This window comes from Palaemon carinicauda, chromosome 36, assembly GCF_036898095.1.
Source record: "Palaemon carinicauda isolate YSFRI2023 chromosome 36, ASM3689809v2, whole genome shotgun sequence".
Classification (NCBI taxonomy): Eukaryota; Metazoa; Arthropoda; class Malacostraca; order Decapoda; family Palaemonidae; genus Palaemon; species Palaemon carinicauda.
Window position 1 is genome coordinate 18223516 of NC_090760.1, and position 21875 is coordinate 18245390.

At 45.3% G+C, this 21875-nt stretch overlaps 1 protein-coding gene and 1 long non-coding RNA gene across 2 annotated transcripts in view; one reads left to right on the forward strand and one right to left on the reverse strand.

Moving 5' to 3' along the window:
• The window catches only part of LOC137628791 (tachykinin-like peptides receptor 86C), a 178965-nt gene that overhangs the window by 6707 nt on the left and 150383 nt on the right, over positions 1-21875 (reverse strand). The window lies entirely within an intron of this gene.
• The window catches only part of LOC137628794 (uncharacterized), a 184772-nt gene that overhangs the window by 1043 nt on the left and 161854 nt on the right, over positions 1-21875 (forward strand). The window lies entirely within an intron of this gene.

Below are 21875 nucleotides of genomic sequence, written 5' to 3' on the forward strand. Positions count from 1 at the left end.
CATAAAACTTTGAAAATACAATAGCTTCATGAAGCAAAATCCACATAGAATATAAACCGGATATAATTGTTTCGCAGCCGACCAAGGAAAACCGGATTTATTTCCGGAGACCTGTGTCCTTTCGTCAATTAATGCGTTACGAATCTTCCTAGAATAGGACCTCGCTAGTATGACAATGGAAACATTTTGTGTAGTAAAAAAAAAATAACAAAACAAAGATAACATTGAAAATTTGACGTATACAGTTCAAAGTACGGTCTAGAATTGCCTAGATTAATGTCTACTTTAGACTCCACAGCCTTTAGATATGCGGCCCCGAGACTATATAACAAGCTCCCACGAAACATTCGAATGATTGAAGACATTAAGGCTTTCAAGAGGAAACTGAAGAATTCCTTATTTCATGAGTCCTTTGACAGTGACGATTTAACAGTAAATGAACAATACGCGATATGAAACATTAAATACTCTGAACGAACAAGGTAAAACGACAGTGGAGGTCCTGTAGAGAGTGGGGTTCCCCTGCTGTATGGGACCGGAAAAGCAGCCGTCAAGGTAAATAAGTTAATCAAACATTGAGAGATAGAAAATACCAATATGTTATTTATATCATACCTTATATTAATCTGTTTATAAAATACAAAAGGAATCAGTGTACCATAATTTCAAGTGAAATACCATAATCTGGGTTTGCTGGCATGGCAACCCGGAGTATGATTCTCTCTCTCTCTCTCTCTCTCTCTCTCTCTCTCTCACTCTCTCTCTCTCTCACACACACACACACACACACACACACATATATATATATATATATATATATATATATATATATGTATATATATATATATATATATACGAGGCCTGTCGGAAAACTATCCGACCTTAATCCAGAAAAAATATTTTATATACCTGACAGGATTTGGACCCTAATCCCCTTCAAAGTAGGCCCCTTGTGCTTGCACACACTTAGTCCACCGATCCATCCACTGCTGGAAACACCTCTGGAAGTCTTCTTTTGGAATGGTGTTCATCTTCGCCGTCGCGTTCCGCATTATCTCCTCTCTAGTCTCAAAACGGGTTCCTTTCAGTGGCGTCTTCAATTTTGGAAACAACCAGTTTCTGAACACCGTGATAACTGGAGATGAGTCATGGATGTACGGGTACGACCGAGAAACAAAAAGACAGTCGTCGCAATGGAAGCATCCCGAGTCTCCAAGGCCGAAAAAAGCGCGACAGGTGCCAAGCAAAATGAAGGTGATGCTTACTGTCTTCTTTGATATCCGTGGAATTGTACATCACGAATACGCACCGGAAGGACAAACAGTGACAAAGGAGTACTATCAAGATGTTCTCCGTCGTCTCCGTGACGCAGTTCGGCGCAAAAGGCCAGACATGTGGAGGGCGAAAAATTGGCAACTGCATCACGACAACGCCCCCGCACACTCATCCCAATTGATCCAACATTTCTTGGCCAAACATGGAATTCCAGTTGTTCGCCAACCTCCCTACTCTCCAGACATGGCTCCTTGTGACTTCTGGTTGTTTCCAAAATTGAAGACGCCACTGAAAGGAACCCGTTTTGAGACTAGAGAGGAGATAATGCGGAACGCGACGGCGAAGATGAACACCATTCCAAAAGAAGACTTCCAGAGGTGTTTCCAGCAGTGGATGGATCGGTGGACTAAGTGTGTGCAAGCACAAGGGGCCTACTTTGAAGGGGATTAGGGTCCAAATCCTGTCAGGTATATAGATTATTTTTTCTGGATTAAGGTCGGATAGTTTTCCGACAGGCCTCGTGTATATATATATATATATATATATATATATATATATATATATATATATGTGTGTGTGTGTGTGTGTGTCTATAAGGGCCTAACATTATACAAATGCATATATATGTATTTTTGGGCTCAAGCCATGACGTCCTGATGGAAGGTTCCTTTTTGGTAGCTTCCTTGGGTATATTGACTACAAGGATATTCCCAGAGAATTAAACCACAGGTTATCACAGAATTCTTACTTCTGGAGCGAGTATCCTAAAGGTTTCCCTTTAAGACATCGTATATCAACAGGGGACGCATGTATTAACACGCCACATAGCTATCTGCACCCCATATAGAGTTAACACTTCGATATGGAGGGGCGGAGAATAACTGGGGAGCCGTTCCACAGTTACACTCATCCCTGGCTACTTTTGGTACTCGAAACATAAACAAACGGGCGCCATTGCTAAATGACGTCACGTCTGTCCTCATCCTTCTGCTTGTAGCTGCCTTGTAGCTACCTTCGGCCTCGCCTTCTTCTGGAAAGTTGAGTACCAGGTCCCAGTATTGTTTAAATAAGCTCTGGCCGTAAAGTAACTTATACTTTTCGTGATATTTCGTGTTTTCTGGCGGAGCTGTGCTGCTACCGGACACGCCATTTTATGGCGTCGCTGTTCTTTTGCATGCCTTATTTAGCTAGTCAGAACAGCTTATTCCGGCCTCTTAACTAATTGATATTGTTAGTTATTTAGTCTTCATAGCTAGGAACTTCATATATCGTGTTTTAACGCTCTATTATCCGGTCATCGCCTGACCCCATACTAGATTGCTAGCTTAGCCCCTAGGCCAGATTGCCTAGCACCAGTGTTCATGCATGATATATTTCAGTGATCCTAGGTTAAGTTATGAAGATAGTGGCATTATTTATCATACTGTTTACTGTGATGCAAGTGTATTTCGCCTTCAGGGACCATATAGGGGATCGGTTTGATTGTGTGCCTTTCTAACCTAACCTAAATGTAGGAACCCCTATATGCTCCCTTCATCCCCTGCCTACGGGCGTTCCCTCTGTGTGGCCATGCTCCCCCTTCTATATAGGGGGATCATGTCCGTAATCAGAGTATTATCGCTTCTCTGTCCTCTCTAAGGGAATGATCCCCCCTTAGGGTTGCGTCCGAGAAAGAGGAACGGCCTGTCCTTCCTCAGTTGCTTCGGTTAGGTTACTTAACCTTCCATGCAACTTGCGATGTGTCTTTCAGCCTACCTAGCTTGGGATTTAACACTCCTTATCTAGGTTAGGCCTTGGGGGGCGGCTAGTTCTGTACTGTTATAGTTTGAGACGGTACTCGTGCACCGTTCTCATTCAGGTTAGCTACCCTAGGCTAGGGAGCGTCCTCCCTTCCTTGGTGGCCGTTCTTGTACAGAGCCTCCCCTATGGAAGACCCCTCTTCTTCTCCCTCCCCACCTATCCCTTGGCATAGACTAGCCTATACATAGGCTAGCCTATGCATATCTGTCCCTAGCCCTACAATTCCTCCTTCGGGTGGAGCGTTAGGGCTATCTTGGTCTCCTGTTGAGCAGGACGCTCTGGTACATATACCCTTCATAGCATCCTATGGGGTTAGCCACTGGAAGTGATTTGTCCAACAGGGGTTCCCTCCCTCTTGGGTGTATCCTGACTCTCCCTTGGGTTACCCTGGCACCCGGCCGACTGCCGGCCCACTGCCATCGGATGATAGGACCCACTCCTATCATGGATACACTCACTCAGGTGGGATGCCAGAGGGGTATGTGATCTTACCCCTCCATCCCTCCTTATCTGTCTCTCTACCTATCCTGGTGCCGGTCCCTTGCCGCCTCTACTGCCGGCGATACCGCCCTTCCCTTGGTGACACATTCTTGAGATACCCTCCCTCCCCTAAGTCGCCAGCCTTCCGTGTGCCGGAGGCTGCCGCCTTCCGTCGGCGTACAGCCGATGGCCCACCCCTCCTTTACCTAGCTTCGGTTGTTCGACCTTCGGGCCGGCATTGATTGCCGGCGGTCTTGGTATACTAACCAATTCTGCCTTATCTTATGAACTGGTCACCAAGCCGGCAGCCGCCGCCGCCTCCTGCCGGCCGCCAAGCTGGCATTATACCTGAATCCTCAATGTGTCTACCTTAATGCCATGAACCCTGCTGGAGCGGCCTCCGGCGTGCCGCCGGTCTGCCGGCGTCCCCCCGGAAGCACCAAGGGACTTGCACCCCTTCTACTAGCTGTCGGCTACATGCCGATAGCCCTACACTGCAACCAGATAGCTTGGCTACTCCGATGGATAGGTATTGTCTTACCGTTCTACTAGTGGCTGTGCTGTCTTCTTGCATATTACAAATTTCCAGCATACTGTGTGTGTCTTAGCACGGTTGGTTGCCGGAACCTAAATCTATATGGGGTCTCCTGCTACCCCTTTACCCTAAAGGTCTGAGTGGTCTCAGTCCTTGTTTCACCTCGCAGGTAATCTCTGCTAGAATTGTCTTCTACCCACTACGGTGATCCATGAAGATTTCTGTTTTTGTGTCCTCGGTCACAAATGAAATTGCCTATTGATAAGGTTACGGTAACCAACTGGGCGGGATCCACAAATATGTGTATCTACTCCCCCTTCCCGCTCCTCTCTTTAACATTAAAATATTCTTGAATTATTTAATGTTAAGTGAAAGTTTAACTACTTAAAATTTAACTTTAGAGTAATGTAAGTCATTCTTATGCCTTCCGTATACTCATGATCTCTTTCTCTTACAGGAGGAGTACATCAAGTGTGACCACAACTTCTGTGGAGTGAAGCGCCCGGACTTCTACGGGCACACGGCGTGTCGGACCCACGCCCCCTGCGCCGCCAAGAAAGGCGACCTAAAATATTGGGACCCGCAGCACTGTACAGTCTGCAAGAGTCGTCTGGTCGAAGCGTTCGACGATCCTCCTTCAGCGGAGGTAAGGGACAACGCTCGGAAGAAGCTACGCAAGTGGGTGCATGGCTTCTAGAAGAACGCCACCGGACCGTATCTCGCTACCGAAGATTTGAGGGCCTTGCTATTTCCAAAGGCATCAAAAGACTCAGTGGTCCCTAGTGATCAGATTCCCACCGTCCAGATAGTGGTGGAACCTGATGTGGTCATGGCTCAGTCCATGCATGAGTGTTGTTTAGATTCCGACAATGTGGACCGTATGTCGGAAGTGTCGGAGACCACGGAGAGGAACCTCATGGGCGACGAGCTCGACTATGAGGAAGATCAGGTGGAATACCCTGATTCGGAGCATGAGGTCGCTCCAGCTTCTACCCCTGCACCAACTCCTACACCGACGGAGGTATCACTTCCTTCTACATCCGCTACCCCGGACCCTACCCCATCTAGCACTCAGGAGATCTTCAAGATGCTTGAAGCTCTCATGGATAAGAAACTTCGCGAGACGCATGAATTTTTCAGGTCCAACCTCGGAAGTTCGAAGCAACTGAAAAGGATTTCGGTTAAGGACCTCCCTGCATGCTCGGATACTAACCCATGGAGGTATGCCGAGCACATGCCGATCACCACGGGCAAGATCTTTATCAGTGAGAAGGTCGGCTCGATCGCGTTGGAAGAAGTGGAATTCTTCCCGAACTTTGAGGCTTACCCGGACTGTTACGTCCGACTCGGGTCCGAACCCGCCTCTAAAGAAGAGACCGAACCAAAGGAGGTTATCGTGTTCGATCTCTCGAAGGCCCAGGCTATGTTAGCCAGCGCGGTGAAAAGTAGAGGCTTCACCAACTCGAAAATGCCGGCGCTTAGCAAAAAGCACCCGACCTTCGTCGCACCAGACAATGCGACCTTCCCCTTTCTGGAAAAGGCCTTCACTGCGGTACATAAAGCAGTGGAAGAAGGGAAACCTGGCCCTGTACTGGAGGAGAGCAGGCCCTTCTCCCTGACCACTCCCCCTGATGATAGACACTGGAAAGACGTCCAGTCAACCTTCATAGTGGGGAAACTAGAGCCTGACGTCGCTGGTCGTCAGTTTAACGAGGACCTCCCGAAACTTAACGATCACCTCCTTCGTCGGAAACATGATACGAAGGAAAGGCTCGCCGCATCTATGTCCCTCCAAGTACAGCTCGAAGTCATGGCCGGTGACACTAGGGTCCCTGACTTCTACATGGTCCTTGCCAAAACACATCTGGCAACGGTCGTGAAGGATCTGTACAGCTTCACGAAGGGTCGTAGAGCCTGTTGTGAATTCGTGTTTGCAAATGCGACAGTACGACACGAACTCCGGAGGCTGATTTCCTCCAACATCTGGGGAAAACACCTCTTTCCCTCCTCCCTAGTGAAAGAGATCACTGACAAAGCTGCCACGGAGAACAGGAACCTTCTTCACAAATGGGGCATGTCAAAGAAAAGGAAATCCTCTCAGGACGACGGCCCTCAACCTAAGAGGAGACCCACCAAACCAAAACCCCAGCAACGTCAACAGAGACGGCAATTTCCGGGATCCGCTACTCCCCAAGTGGCAGCTCAGCCACAACAGACCTTTCAATTGGTCACCCAACCGGTCTTGTCACAGTCGCCGGTCTTCACCCCTGCATTTGAGCAGCAGTCCACTACCTTTCGTCCCAAAGGCAGAGGCTCAAACAGAGGTGCAGGCAGAGATGCATCTCGCCGCCCCTCCAGAGGTAGAGGAGGAAGGGGATCTAGCGGCTGAGGTAGCAAACCCTCGGGAAGCCAGAAGCAATGAAGTGTTTCCGGTGGGAGGAAGACTCCGCCAATTCCAGGATCGTTGGACCTTCGATCCTTGGGCACACAGCATCGTCAAGAAGGGTCTAGGCTGGAGCTGGACTCAACCACCCCCAACCTTCCAGCAATTCTTCTAACAGTCAACCCCCCTCCTGGAAGAATATGTCCTAGAACTCTTGAACAAGAAGGTGATAAGGAGGGTAAAGTCAACCAGGTTCCAAGGGAGACTGTTTTGCGTCCCCAAGAAGGACTCCGACAAACTCAGAGTCCTTCTAGACTTATCCCCCCTCAACAAGTTCATAGCGAACAACAAGTTCAAGATGCTGACTCTTCAACAGATAAGGACCCTTCTGCTCAAGGTTCTTACACGGTCTCGATAGACCTGGCGGATGCCTACTGGCACGTTCCAATGAATCACCACCCTTCCTCCTACCTAGGATTTCGACTCCAAAGGAAAAGCTACGCTTTCAGGGCCATGCCCTCCGGGCTCAACGTGGCCCCACGGATCTTCACTAAGCTGGCAGACGCCATCGTTCAACAGCTCCGCCTCCGCGGCGTCCAGGTGATGGCCTACCTCGACGACTGGCTGGTCTGGGCGACATCGCCCGAAGATTGTGTAAGATCCTGCAACAAAGTCACCCAGTTCCTAGAACACCTGGGATTCAAAATAAACACCAAGAAATCTCGCCTCTCTCCAGCTCAGAAGTTCCAATAGTTAGGAATCCAGTGGGATCTTCAGTCACACCGCCTTTCCATTCCACAGAAGATAAGGAAAGAAATAGCAGGGTCTGTCAGAAAACTGCTGAAATCCAAAAGGATCTCAAGACATCAGCAGGAACAAGTTCTAGGCTCTCTACAGTTCGCCTCAGTGACAAACCCAGTGCTTCGTGCACAGCTAAAGGATACCGCGGGAGTCTGGAGACGTTCTGCATCCATCGCTCGAAGAGACCTCAAGAGACGGCTCCCAAACAGACTTCGGTTACTCTTAAAGCCGTGGTCGGAAGCAAAGGCCCTGAAAAGGTCCATTCCTCTTCAACACCCACCTCCATCACTCAACATCCACACGGACGCTTCGCTGAAGGGTTGGGGAGGTCACTCCCACCAACAACAGGCTCAAGGTACATGGTCTCCCCTATTCAAGACGTTTCACATCAACATCTTGGAGGCCATGGCGGTCCTTCTCACTCTGAAGAAACTCTCTCCGCCTCCCTCGATCCACATTCGTCTCACTCTGGACAACTCGGTGGTAGTCAGATGTATCAATCGTCAGAGCTCGAGATCGCCCCAGATAAATCAGGTGCTTCTCCCAATCTTCTGCCTGGCAGAAAAGAAGAAATGGCACCCGTCTGCAGTTCACCTACAAGGATTCCGCAACGTGACGGCGGATGCTCTATCTCGGACAAGCCCGATAGAGTTGGAATGGTCTCTAGACGCAAGATCGTTCTCCTTCATCTCTCACCAAGTCCCGGAACTTCAGATCGATCTCTTCGCAACGAGCGACAACAATCAACTTCCTCGTTATGTGGCCCCGTACGAGGATCCCAAGGCAGAAGCAGTGAACGCCATGTCACTGGATTGGAACAGATGGTCCAGGATCTACCTGTTCCCTCCCACCAACCTTCTGCTGAAAGTCCTCTCCAAGCTGAGAACCTACAAAGGGACAGCGGCCCTAGTGGCTCCCAAGTGGCCCCGGAGCAATTGGTACCCCCTGGTCCTGGAGCTGCAGCCCACACTGATCCCTCTCCCGGGCCCAGTTCTCTCCCAGCAAGTACAGAAGTCGACTGTCTTCGCTTCATCATCGAAAGTCAGGGACCTTCATCTCATGATTTTCTCTCCCTAGCCGCGAAGAAAAGGTTTGGGATCTCGAAGAAAAGTCTAGACTTCCTCGAGGAATACAAGACCGAATCCACACGACGACAATACGAATCATCCTGGAGAAAGTGGGTCTCATTCGTCAAGGCAAAAAATCCTACGGAAATCACCATTGATTTTTGCATGTCCTTCTTCATTCACCTTCATGGACAAGGCTTAGCAGCCAACACGATTCCTACCTGCAAATCGGCTTTAACTAGACCACTACTGTACGCCTTCCAGATTGATCTGTCCAGCGATATCTTCAATAAACTGCCAAAGGCATGCGCTCGTCTACGCTCAGCACCTCCGCCAAAACCTATCTCCTGGTCCCTGGACAAGGTGCTCCATTTTGCCTCCAACTTGGACAACGATTCGTGCCCTCTCAAGGATCTGACTCAAAAAGTTATATTTCTTTTTGCTCTTGCCTCAGGAGCTCGAGTCAGCGAAATAGTGGCATTATCAAGAGACGAGGGTCATATCCTGTTTACAGACTCAGGAGACCTTACCCTCTTCCCTGATCCGACGTTTTTCGCGAAAAATGAATTACCCACCAAGAGATGGGGCCCCTGGAGAATCTGCCCCCTGAAAAAAGATGCCTCTCTATGTCCGGTAGAGAGCCTCAAGGTCTATCTTCAGAGAACTTCAGACTTTGGTGGAGGCCAACTCTTCAAAGGAGAAACATCGGGTAGCGACCTGTCACTGAAACAACTAAGAGCGAAAATCACCTACTTCATTCGCAGAGCGGATCCTGACAGTACACCCGCAGGTCACGATCCTAGAAAAGTCACATCATCTCTGAATTTTTTCCAGAGTATGGATTTCGAAAGCCTCAAGAGCTTCACAGGATGGAAATCTTTGCGCATTTTTATAAGATACTGATGCTTAGGTAGGAAGTTCTATTAACCATAATAATTACCTGGAACATAGATGAATAATTGTTAGTAATTATTTCTCAGCTGATCCCATCTGACGTCGTCGAATGTGGCTTGATGGGTAATAATACGTTGGTATTATAAAAGATACCTTTAATGTATAAAAGACTACATTATGAACTTTACTCTGTGACAGCTGACTCCCAAGTGCATATGGAGCATCTTACACAATCTCATAAACCAAAACATTGCTAAACAAAAGAGCATCGCTCTGAAAAGACTTAAATCCTACTCCAGTACAAATCATAAAGAATCATATTCTATCTTTGAGGTAATCAACAAATGTTTGAATCCTAATACCAAAACAAATCATTACTCTTATGTATAAAGCATAAAATGTCTTATTCATGCAATATGATGCAATGTTGCGCAATACCTGCAACACTTGAAATAATATAGTACATTACAATAATACATAAGTCTCCTCCCCCTTAACTTGACATTGTAAAAATATTCATAAATCTAATCTCTCAGGGGGCTTTCCTCTGTTAATCCTATTAGGAAGCACTTTAACATCATCTTGTACTGGTACATGAATTGGTTCTGAATCTACATTGGATGTTGGACCATCTTGGTTAATACTTGACTCATTTGATCTAACTACTTCTTTAAGTTTCTCATCTCTAACATTCACATGCTCTACTGTCTTTCTGTTTAACGGCTGTAATTGATCAGCATGACGTTTTACAACATTATCACCAACACGAACATCATAATGTAAATTTCCTATCTCTCTTACAATCTCTCCTGGTACCCACTTCTCTGGAGTGTTGTACGATCTTACCATGACATCAGACAAAGGTAAAAAATGTCTTACATTAGGAAGCTTTGCTACTTGTTTATACCCTTTATCTTCTAAATCACTTTGCAAACTTGGATACAACAAATCTATCTTACACCTTATCCTCCTTCCCATTAACAAATTTGAGGGTGCCACGCCTGTTGTGCTGTGCGGCGTTGTTCTATAAGACAATAAAAATTTTGACACATGCAAATATATATTACCTGAATTTGCTTTTCTACACTTCATATTGTGCTTAAACGTTTGGACAAATCTTTCAGCCTCTCCATTAGTAGATGGATGATATGTAGCTGAAAATGTATGCTTTATACCATTGACATTACAAAATTCTTTAAACTCTTGTGAGGTAAATTGTGGACCATTATCTGTAACAATTCTTTCTGGAATACCATGCGTTGAAAAAATTTGCATTAACTCTTTAATTGTGGCGTAAGACGTTGTCGTCTTCATTGGGATAATTTCTGGCCACTTACTGTAAGCATCTACTACTATCAAAAACAAATAATTCAAAAAAGGACCTGCAAAATCTATATGCACTCTGCCATGGATACCTGGGTAACTCCCACGGGTGCATTCTAGCAAATTGAGGATTGTTTTGTTGCATAACACAATTCATACAATTCTTAATATAACATTCCACATCTTTATCTACACCTGGCCACCATACAAAAGTTCTCGCAATTGACTTTGATCTTACAATACCTTGGTGATCAGCATGTATTTCAGACAAAACCTTATTTCTCAGTGAATTAGGAATAACTACCCTGGAACCTCTCATCACTATTCCTTGTGTCACACTCAGTTCATACCATATATCCTTATACGGTTTACAATTTTCCTCCTTTCCACATAAGTCCCTACCTGTCATTAAACTCTCCAAAACCTTACTAAGTACTGGGTCTTGCTTGGTACTGTGTGCTACATCTTTTGCAGTTATTGGTACATTATATACTGAAATTAACAGAACACTGTCATCATACTCTTCTGGAGCTTTGTCTACGGGTAATCTGGATAAAGCATCTGCATTACCCATATTTGATGTTGGACGGTATTCTATATCATAGTGGTACGCTGCTAACGTAACTGCCCAACGTTGTAGTCTTGCAGCTACCAACGTAGGTAAACTTGCTTTTGGACCCAATATTGCTAATAAAGGTTTATGATCTGTAACAAGTGTGAACTTTTTCCTACCATAAAGATACATATGGAATTTTTTAACTCCATAAACTAATGCTAAACCTTCCTTTTCTATTTGAGAGTAATTCCTTTCTGCCTTGTTCAACACTCTAGAAGTGAATGCAATTGGTTTTTCTGTTCCATCTGGCATTACATGAGATAATACTGCACCTAAACCTATGTTTGATGCATCACATATTAATTTAACTGGTAAATCCATTTGATAATGTACTAAGAATGTAGGTGATGTTATTTCCTGCTTGATTCTTTCAAAAGATTCCTGACACTTTTGTCCACTTCCATTCTACACCCTTATTCAACAGATTATACAATGGATGTGCAATTGTAGACAAATTCTGAATGAAATTCCCATAAAATGTTACTAAACCTAGAAATGATTGTAATTCCTTAACATTTTCTGGCACTTTTGTTGATTGTACAGCTTTAATCTTCTCTTTAGTTTTGTGAATACCCTTGCCATTTATTACAAAACCTAAGTATTCCACTGAATCAACTTCTAAAATACATTTGTTCTTATTTACTCTAATATTATGTTCCTTCAACTTCTTCAGAACTGTTCGCAATCTTTCTCTATGTTCTCTTGTGTCTTTACCCGCAATTAAAATATCATCTATAAAAATGAATACTCCTTGCATTCCTGAAAAAATCTTATCCATAGTTTGTTGCCATATAGCTGGACTACTTGCAACTCCATAAGGTAATCTCTTTGGCCTAAACAAACCTAAGGATGTATTTACTGTACATAATTCTTGTGAAGTTTCATCCATGGGAAGCTGTTGAAATGCTTGTCTTAAATCTAATTTAGAAAAAACACTGCCTCCTGACATAGTTGCAAACATGTCTTTCGGATTTGGTAAGGGATGTTGAGCTACTTGCAGTTGTGGATTTAACGTTACTTTGTAATCTCCACATAACCTAACCTGTCCACTTTCCTTCACAATAGGAACTAATGGTGTAGCCCAATCTGAATATGTAACCTTTTCCCAAGAACCTTCACTTTCTAATCTCCTGATTTCTGTTTCAACTGCACTTTTCAATGCATACGGTACTGGTCTCGGAGCAAAAAATCTAGGAGAACTGTCAGGTTTCAAAACTAAAATTGCCTTTGCGTTCTTTACTGTACCTATTTTATCTTCAAATACGTCTTGAAACTCTGATATGATATCATCCATAGACATTTCATTTTTGTTTTCATCTTGTCTACCTGCAACCTTCAAAATACTAGGCCAATCTAACTTCAAATACTGTAGCCAATCTAAACCTAGCAAAGTTTGTCCATTACCTTTTACTACTGTTAATGGCATTCTCTCTAATTTCTGTTCTTTGTACTGTACTTCTACGTTCGAAGCACCTATTACCTGAATATCAAAACCATTATAACTTTTCAAAACTCTATTTGTACCTTCTAATAACAAATTAGGAATGCTTTTAGCCATTTTCTCAGACATAATTGATACATCGGCTGCTGTGTCAACTTGCATCAAAATTGGTTTACCATTTATGATTACTTCTACCATGATATGTTTCTTTGCACCTTTGTTGACTGAGTTTATGTGAAACGCAAAATCAGTTTCTGAACTAACCTGATTATCATGAACATTTTCCTCATTATTCTCTTGACCCATAGTATCAACTGTAGCATTTATTTTCTTTGCGTACTGTTTTCAATATTAAACTTACCCAATAATCATGTAGCTGTCAACTCCGTTGCCCGACAGAATTCTACGGGAGGGATACGCCAGCTATCACTATACTAGAAGGGGGTGTACTCACCAGCGCCACCTGTGGCCAGGTACTACAGTACTTCTTGTTGACACCTCCTCAATTTTTCCTCTGTCGTGCTTCCGGCAAGACGTTCTGGGATACGCTTATAATCTTGGAGTATTGTTCACGGCTTTTGGTGAAGTATTTCTCTCAGATTTCGGCTGTCGCTATACTGGAAAACTTCTCTATTAGCTTAGATAGCTTTTATTTAGTTCTGTTTAATGGTTAACGATCTTTTTGCTTGATTTGGAATCCCCCTTGACTAACTCTTTGATTCAAGATGTCTGACCTTTCACAAGCCCCACCCCATAGACGATGTAGGTCTTGTAATAGGCGTATTCCGAAGGCCTCGGTAGATCCTCACACCGCTTGTTCTGACTGTAGGGAAAGACCCTGTCAGTTAGAAGATCGATGTGAGGAATGCGCCGGTCTTTCGGAACTTGAATTTGTTCGATTCCTGAAATATTCAACCAAGTTAGAGAGAGAGAGAGTTAGGAGGAGTTCTTCTCGCTCTTCACTTTTTTCCTCACCTCATGATCCTCAACCTTTTCCTCCCCCTGTAGTGGCTACCCCCGAACCTACTATTAGTACTCAACCTGATATGTCCGTTGTTTTGCGTGCCATTCAGGCTTTAGGTGACAAAGTGGAATCGGTGGTTAGTGATCATAAGTCTCTTATGGCAGAAGTCAAAGAACTTAAGGTCAAAAGTGCAGTGGGAGGTGATAGTGCCAGTGCTGTGACGAGTGCTAGTGTCAGTGCGGTGCCAAGTGCTAGTGTCAGTGTCAGTGTGGTGCGTGAGGGTACTTCTGTGCGTGCCAGTCGTCCTCCCAGTCCGGGACCTCTTGCAAGCTCCCAAGCCCAGGGGAGAAGCAATGTCGAAGGGCAAAAGGGTTCGGCAGGCCTTGATCGGCGCACAGAAGTATCCTCGGTGGTTGCGGGCGTGTCTTACAGAGACCGTCACTCCCACCCGCAGACGATTGAGCCCGTCTTTTACTCGTCTGCTGAAGCTATGTCAGGGAGGAAACGCTGGACTCAGGTCTCAAGACCTCTCAAACTCAAAGTCCAGACCTCAAGAGCTCTACAACCTGGTTGCAGTCATTGGATTAGCTCTGACTCTCCGCAGTCATCAGGTGACTGCACTCCTCCTAAGAGGGGTAAGGTGATGCCGCAACAGACCTCATCTTCTGTTAAGGCTTTGCCTCAGCAGACCTTAGCGTCTGTCGACCCCAAGTTGACTTTGCTGCAGTCCATGCAGTCACAGCTTGCGGTCTTAATGCGTGAGTGTCAGGCTGAGAAGGTTACGCCTCCTCCTGCGATCGCTCCGCCTAACCGCAGTCCAGTCTGCCAGGCGTACGAAGTTGAGGCTCCTCAGGATACCTTACCGCGTTCTGAGTTGCCAGTTTCCAGCGGTGTGCAGCTACCTCCGCCTTCCTTAAGGCAACCTCAGCAATGGGAGCAGGAAGCTTATGCCTTACTTCCTCCGGTTCCGCTTGCGGTTCCACCAGCGAGGCAACAATCTCTTGAGGTACGACAACCTCTTCCATCCATGAGGCAGCCACCTCAGCACTCGCTGCAGCGACCTCAACCCTCCTCAAAGCGAGAGCCTCAACACCTTAGCCTAGCACCTCAGGAACCTCAACTCGCGAGACAAGAACTGCGTTCTGCGCAGCCGCTACCTCAACTCTCGCAGCTCACACCTCAGGAACCTCAACTCGTTCCTCAGGAACCTGCTACTGCGCATCCGCAACCCTTACAGCAAGCGCAACTCTTGAGACAAGACACTCATGCCAGGAGTCAGCCACCTCAATCCATGCGCCTACCTTCCTCTACTCTTCCTGACCAGTCTTTGCAGCCTGAACCTCAGGTTTTAACTCAGCAACAGAGACTTGAGGATGAAACCACAAGCGTTTATGCACCCGCTTGTTCTGATTCTGCTGTTCAGCTTACCACTGTTACCTTACCTCTCACTTCGCTACACTCTGGTGATGAGGTTTCTGAGGAGGAAGCTGCGCACCTGGATCCCTCATCAGACGTGGAAGAAACCAAGTCTTCTCCTCTTCCCATTGACTTTCGTAAGGTCCTGGCTCTTTTCAGAGAGGTATACCCGGACCATTTTGTTTCTGCTACCCCACGCTCTCCTCCATCTGAGTTTTCGCTGGGCATGCAGCCCCTTAAGTCAACGTACACTAAGCTCGTCTTTGCTAGGTCCTCTAAGAGAGCTTTAAGAATTTTAGGAGAGTGGTTGCAGTCTAAACAGCAACTAGGGAAGACTTCCTTTATGTTCCCACCTACTAAGCTCACTTCTAAAGCGGGCGTATGGTATGCCACAGGAGAGGAACCAGGCTTGGGAGTACCTGCCTCTGCCCAGGCTGACTTCTCAAGTTTGGTCGACTCTCCTCGTAGAACAGCAATGAGGCGCTCTAAGGTTTGCTGGACCTTCTCCGATCTAGACCACTTCCTAAAGGGTGTATTTCGTGCCTTTGAGATGTTCAATTTTCTAGACTGGTGCCTGGGGGCCCTTAGCAAGAAGACCTCCCCTGCGGACAAGGACTCGGCCATGCTTTCAATGTCCTGCATGGATAAAGCAATTAGGGATGGATCTGGCGAGCTTGCTTCAATGTTTGTGTCAGGAGTTCTTAAGAAAAGGGAGCAACTTTGCACCTTTCTTTCTTCCAGCATCACACCTTGTCAAAGGTCTCAACTCCTTTTCGCTCCGCTCTCTAAGTTCTTGTTTCCCGAAGAGCTTATCAAGGACTTGTCTGCAGCCTTGATTCAAAAGGACACTCATGATCTTGTGGCCTCTTCAGCTCGTAAGACTAAGGTTGCTCCCTCAGTCCCCAGGACTTATCGCACCCCAGTGGCTGATACTCCTGCTACAAGGTTTATTCCGCCCTTTCGTGGTAGAGCCCCCAGCCGAGGAAGCTCCCGTCCAGACTCTTCCAGGAGCAAGTCTAGGAAAGGTTCCAAGACTTCTAAAGGCAAACACTGACTCTCCTCCTCTCCAGACAGCAGTAGGAGCCAGACTCAAGATCTTCTGGCAAGCCTGGGAAAAGAGAGGTGCAGACGCCCAGTCTGTCAGGTGGCTGAGGGAGGGTTACAGGATTCCATTCTGCCGCAAACCCTCTCTGACCACTTCTCCCATCAACCTCTCTCCCAACTACAAGGAAAAGGACAAGAGGCTAGCGTTGCACCAGGAGGTGTCGCTCCTGTTACAGAAGAAGGCAGTGGTTATAGTCCGGGACCATCAATCCCCGGGCTTCTACAACCGTCTCTTTCTGGTGGCCAAGAAGACAGGAGGTTGGAGACCGGTGCTGGACGTCAGCGCGCTCAATGCTTATGTCACCAAGCAGACGTTCACTATGGAGACGACGAAGTCGGTCCTAGCAGCGGTCAGGCAGGAGGACTGGATGGTCTCGTTGGACCTGAAAGATGCTTACTTTCACGTTCCTATTCATCCAGACTCCCAACCTTTCCTGAGATTCGTTTTTGGAAAGGTTGTGTACTAATTCCAAGCCCTGTGTTTTGGCCTAAGCACAGCTCCTATGGTGTTTACGCATCTGATGAGGAATATTGCAAAATTCCTCCACTTATCGGACATCAGAGCCTCCCTTTATTTAGACGACTGGCTGTTGAGAGCCTCCACGAGTCGTCGCTGTCTGGAGAGTCTCAACTGGACTTTGGACTTGATCAAGGAACTGGGTCTGTTAGTCAACTTGGAAAAGTCCCAGCTCATTCCCTCCCAATCCATTGTTTACCTGGGAATGGAGATTCGGAGTCAGGATTTTCGGGCTTTTCCATCGGCCCCAAGGATAAGCCAAGCCCTAGATTGCATCCTGAGCATGCTGAAGAGGAGCAGTTGCTCGGTGAGACAGTGGATGAGTCTCACAGGGACCCTTTCATCGTTAGCCCTGTTCGTCGAGCTAGGGAGACTCCACCTCCGCCCTCTCCAATTCCATCTAGCAGCTCATTGGGACAAGGATTTGACGCTCGAAGCAGTCTCTATCCCGGTCACCAAAGAGATGAAGACCACTCTCTTGTGGTGGAAGACCAACCTCCTTCTCAGGGAGGGCCTATCGTTAGCGATTCAGACCCCCAATCTTCATCTCTTCTCGGATGCATCAGACTCGGGCTGGGGCGCGACCTTGAACGGTCAGGAATGCTCGGGAACGTGGAACAAGGAACAGGAAACGCTCCACATCAACTGCAAGGAGCTACTGGCAGTTCATTTGGCCCTATTGAACTTCAAGTCCCTCCTGCTAGGCAAGGTGGTGGAGGTGAACTCCGACAACACCACAGCCTTGGCTTACATCTCCAAGCAGGGAGGGACCCATTCGAGGAGCCTATACGAGATAGCAAGGGACCTCCTCATTTGGTCAAGAAGTCTAAACCTCACCCTAGTTACGAGGTTCATTCAGGGCAACATGAACGTCTCAGCAGATCGCCTAAGCAGAAAAGATCAGGTCATCCCCACGGAATGGACCCTTCACAAGAGCGTGTGCAACAGACTTTGGACCTTGTGGGGTCAGCCGACAATAGATCTGTTTGCCACCTCCATGACCAAAAGGCTTCCTTTGTACTGTTCCCCAGTTCCAGACCCAGCAGCAGTTCATGTGGATGCTTTTCTGCTGAATTGGTCCCATCTCGACCTTTACGCATTCCCACCGTTCAAGATCATAAACAAAGTCATCCAGAAGTTCATCTCGCACGAAGGGACACGGCTGACGCTGGTTGCTCCCCTTTGGCCTGCAAGAGAATGGTTCACAGAGGTACTACAATGGCTGGTCGACGTCCCCAGGACTCTCCCTATAAGAGTGGACCTTCTACGTCAACCTCATGTAGACAGGTTGCACCCAAACCTCCACGCTCTTCGGCTGACTGCCTTCAGACTGTCGAAAGATTCGCTAGAGCTAGAGGCTTTTCGAAGGAGGCAGCCAGTGCGATTGCCAGAGCAAGGAGGGTATCCACTCGTAGAGTCTACCAATCCAAGTGGGAAGTCTTCCGGAGCTGGTGTAGAGCCAATGCAGTTTCCTCTACCAATACCTCTGTAACCCAAATAGCTGACTTCCTATTACATCTAAGGAATGAGAGATCCCTTTCAGCTCCTACGATTAAAGGGTACAGGAGTATGTTGGCTTCAGTTCTCCGCCACAGAGGTTTGGACCTTTCTTCCAACAAGGACCTTCAAGACATCCTTAAGTCTTTTGAGACTTCTAAAGAACGTCGTTTACCCACTCCAGGCTGGAATCTAGACGTAGTCTTAAGGTTCCTTATGTCGCCTAGGTTCGAACCTCTCCAGTCAGCTTCCTTCAAGGACCTTACCCTCAAGACTCTTTTCCTCGTCTGCCTTGCAACAGCTAAAAGAGTCAGTGAGGTTCATGCCTTCAGCAAGAACATTGGGTTCACTTCCGAATCTGCGACATGTTCTTTACAGCTCGGATTTTTAGCTAAGAATGAACTTCCTTCACGTCCTTGGCCTAGATCGTTTGAAATTCCTAGCCTTTCCAACATGGTAGGTAACGAGCTAGAAAGAGTTCTTTGCCCTGTCAGAGCTCTGAAATATTATCTTAATAGGTCAAAACCTATTCGAGGACAGTCAGAAGCCTTATGGTGTGCAATCAAGAAACCTTCGATGCCCATGTCCAAAAACGGGGTTTCATATTATATAAGGCTTCTGATTAGAGAAGCCCATTCTCACTTGAAGGAGGAAGACCTTGCTTTGCTGAAGGTAAGGACCCACGAAGTGAGAGCCGTAGCCACTTCGATGGCCTTTAATAAGAACCGTTCTCTGCAGAGCATAATGGATGCAACTTATTGGAGGAGCAAGTCAGTGTTTGCATCATTTTATCTTAAAGATGTCCAGTCTCTTTACGAGAACTGCTACACCCTGGGACCATTCGTAGCAGCGAGTGCAGTAGTAGGTGAGGGCTCAGCCACTACATTTCCTTAATCCCATAACCTTTTTTAACCTTTCTCTTGAATGCTTTTATTGTTGTTTTTATGGTTGTTACGGTAGGCTAAGAAGCCTTCCGCATCCTTTTGATTTGGCGGGTGGTCAATTCATTCTTGAGAAGCGCCTGGGTCAGAGGTTGTGTAGAGGTCCTTTAGTAGGGGTTGCAGCCCTATATACTTTAGCACCTTAGAGTTGATTCAGCCTCCTAAGAGGAACGCTGCGCTCAGTAAGGAAGACGAACTTAATAAAGGCAGAGTAACGGTTCAAGTCGACTTCCTTACCAGGTACTTATTATTTCATTGTTATTTTGAGATAACTGATTATATGAAATACGGGATACTTAGCTATCCTTTAGTCATGTACACTGGTTTTCACCCACCCCCCTGGGTGTGAATCAGCTACATGATTATCGGGTAAGTTTAATATTGAAAAATGTTATTTTCATTAGTAAAATAAATTTTTGAATATACTTACCCGATAATCATGATTTAATTGACCCTCCCTTCCTCCCCATAGAGAACCAGTGGACCGAGGAAAAATTGAGGAGGTGTCAACAAGAAGTACTGTAGTACCTGGCCACAGGTGGCGCTGGTGAGTACACCCCCTTCTAGTATAGTGATAGCTGGCGTATCCCTCCCGTAGAATTCTGTCGGGCAACGGAGTTGACAGCTACATGATTATCGGGTAAGTATATTCAAAAATTTATTTTACTAATGAAAATAACATTTTAGGAAATCTACAAGCAGTTGCAAAATGACCCAGCTTTCTGCAATTCTGGCATGTCTGTCCAGTAGCAGGGCATTTCTTTGCTTCGTATGCAAGATGATCAGTTTTACCACACCTAAAACACTTGGGTTTTTCCTGTTGTTTCTGTGTATAAGCCTGATTCTGATATTTATGAACATTAGTGTTAGGCACTTTTCTATGACTAGGCTTTGACATATTCCTTCTCTGATTCTCATTGGTTTTCCACTTAGAACCTACTGTATTAATTTTAGAATTTTCCATTCTATTGCTTGTAGAACTACCTATTATGTGACTTTGCCTATTTGATGTTTCTAAAGCTCTTCTGATGTGCAATGTGCAATTACTTGATCTATGATAACATTCTCTAACTCTAGAAATTCACATGAAACAGCTAAATTCTTTAGTCTAGTCACAAATGCATCTAAACTTTCATTTTCTTTCTGATAAGCCTGCGCTGAAAACTGATATCTTTCAAAAAATTTATTGACTTGAGGAGCAAAATATGTGGTAAGAGCCTTAATTGCAGCTTCACTTGTGTCATCTGTAGGCTGCAAAGTCTTAAACACTTCCCGAACTTCCCTACCTGCTGTATGAAGTAATAATGCCTTCTTTTGTGCATCCTTCATGTTCCCTAATGCTTCTAAATAAATCTTAAATTCCTCACACCACTGTTGCCATCGTGTTGCAACAGAATTAGGCTCAGCAGTGATGCTGAAGGCTTGAGGGGGTTCTATATTAAAAGGCATTTTGTTTGCTTACCTTAATAACTGTGGTAGGTTAAGTTACTGTTCTGCAGTCACAAGTATACTTCCTACCTACCCAACTTTAAATTTCACCCTTTTTGTGTATTTGATGAAATTCCTATTCTGCTGCTGGTAAAATCTTCATTGGGCGATTTTACTCTTGTCCCCCGATGTACAAAGACCTTCTCTTGTGCTGGCCGTCCTTGTGCATAGGCTCCAATGCTTCTCCCTGCTTGCTTCTCCCTGCTTGTCCGTCGTCCTCAAACGTCGCCAAATATAAGATATTGATGCTTAGGTAGGAAGTTCTATTAACCATAATAATTACCTGGAACATAGATGAATAATTGTTAGTAATTATTTCTCAGCTGATCCCATCCTCGTCGCCAAATATAAGATATTGATGCTTAGGTAGGAAGTTCTATTAACCATAATAATTACCTGGAACATAGATGAATAATTGTTAGTAATTATTTCTCAGCTGATCCCATCTGACGTCGTCGAATGTGGCTTGATGGGTAATAATATGTTGGTATTATAAAAGATACCTTTAATGTATAAAAGACTACATTATGAACTTTACTCTGTGACAGCTGACTCCCAAGTGCATATGGAGCGTCTTACACAATCTCATAAACCAAAACATTGCTAAACAAAAGAGCATCGCTCTGAAAAGACTTAAATCCTACTCCAGTACAAATCATAAAGAATCACATTCTATCTTTGAGGTAATCAACAAATGTTTGAATCCTAATACCAAAACAAATCATTACTCTTATGTATAAAGCATAAAATGTCTTATTCATGCAATATGATGCAATGTTGCACAATACCTGCAACACTTGAAATAATATAGTACATTACAATAATACATAACAGTTTTCTTCAAGGACTACGCGAAGCAAGTGCATGAAGTCAAACATTTCGTGGTAGCCGCAGGTAGTGTTATGAAACCTGCAGTTAACTCTGCATAGAACAGTGACTTACTTGGGACTTTAACTCTACGGGTGCCTGTGTTGACCCTCGTGTGATACATAGTGATTTCATGGACACTTAGTGTTTCTCATAGACTTTTCTTTACAGGTGAAATGTCATAGTCGTCACATGAGTGCCACATGCCTAGAGAATGATGTGTTTTTTTCCTTATTAAAGACTGACGTTCCTATGGAACTTGTGCTTTCTAATAATTTGAAATTTCTTTCAGATTCAAGATCGAAGTCTTTTCATTTCTATGTACATTATAATTTGTTTGTAAATTAACTTTACATCATTTATTGCATTTATTATTACTATAACCTGCAATTGTAAAATAAAATGTCTATTTTATTACTTGTGGCGTCTCTCTCCGCTCCTATTCATACTATGAAATAAATGGTTT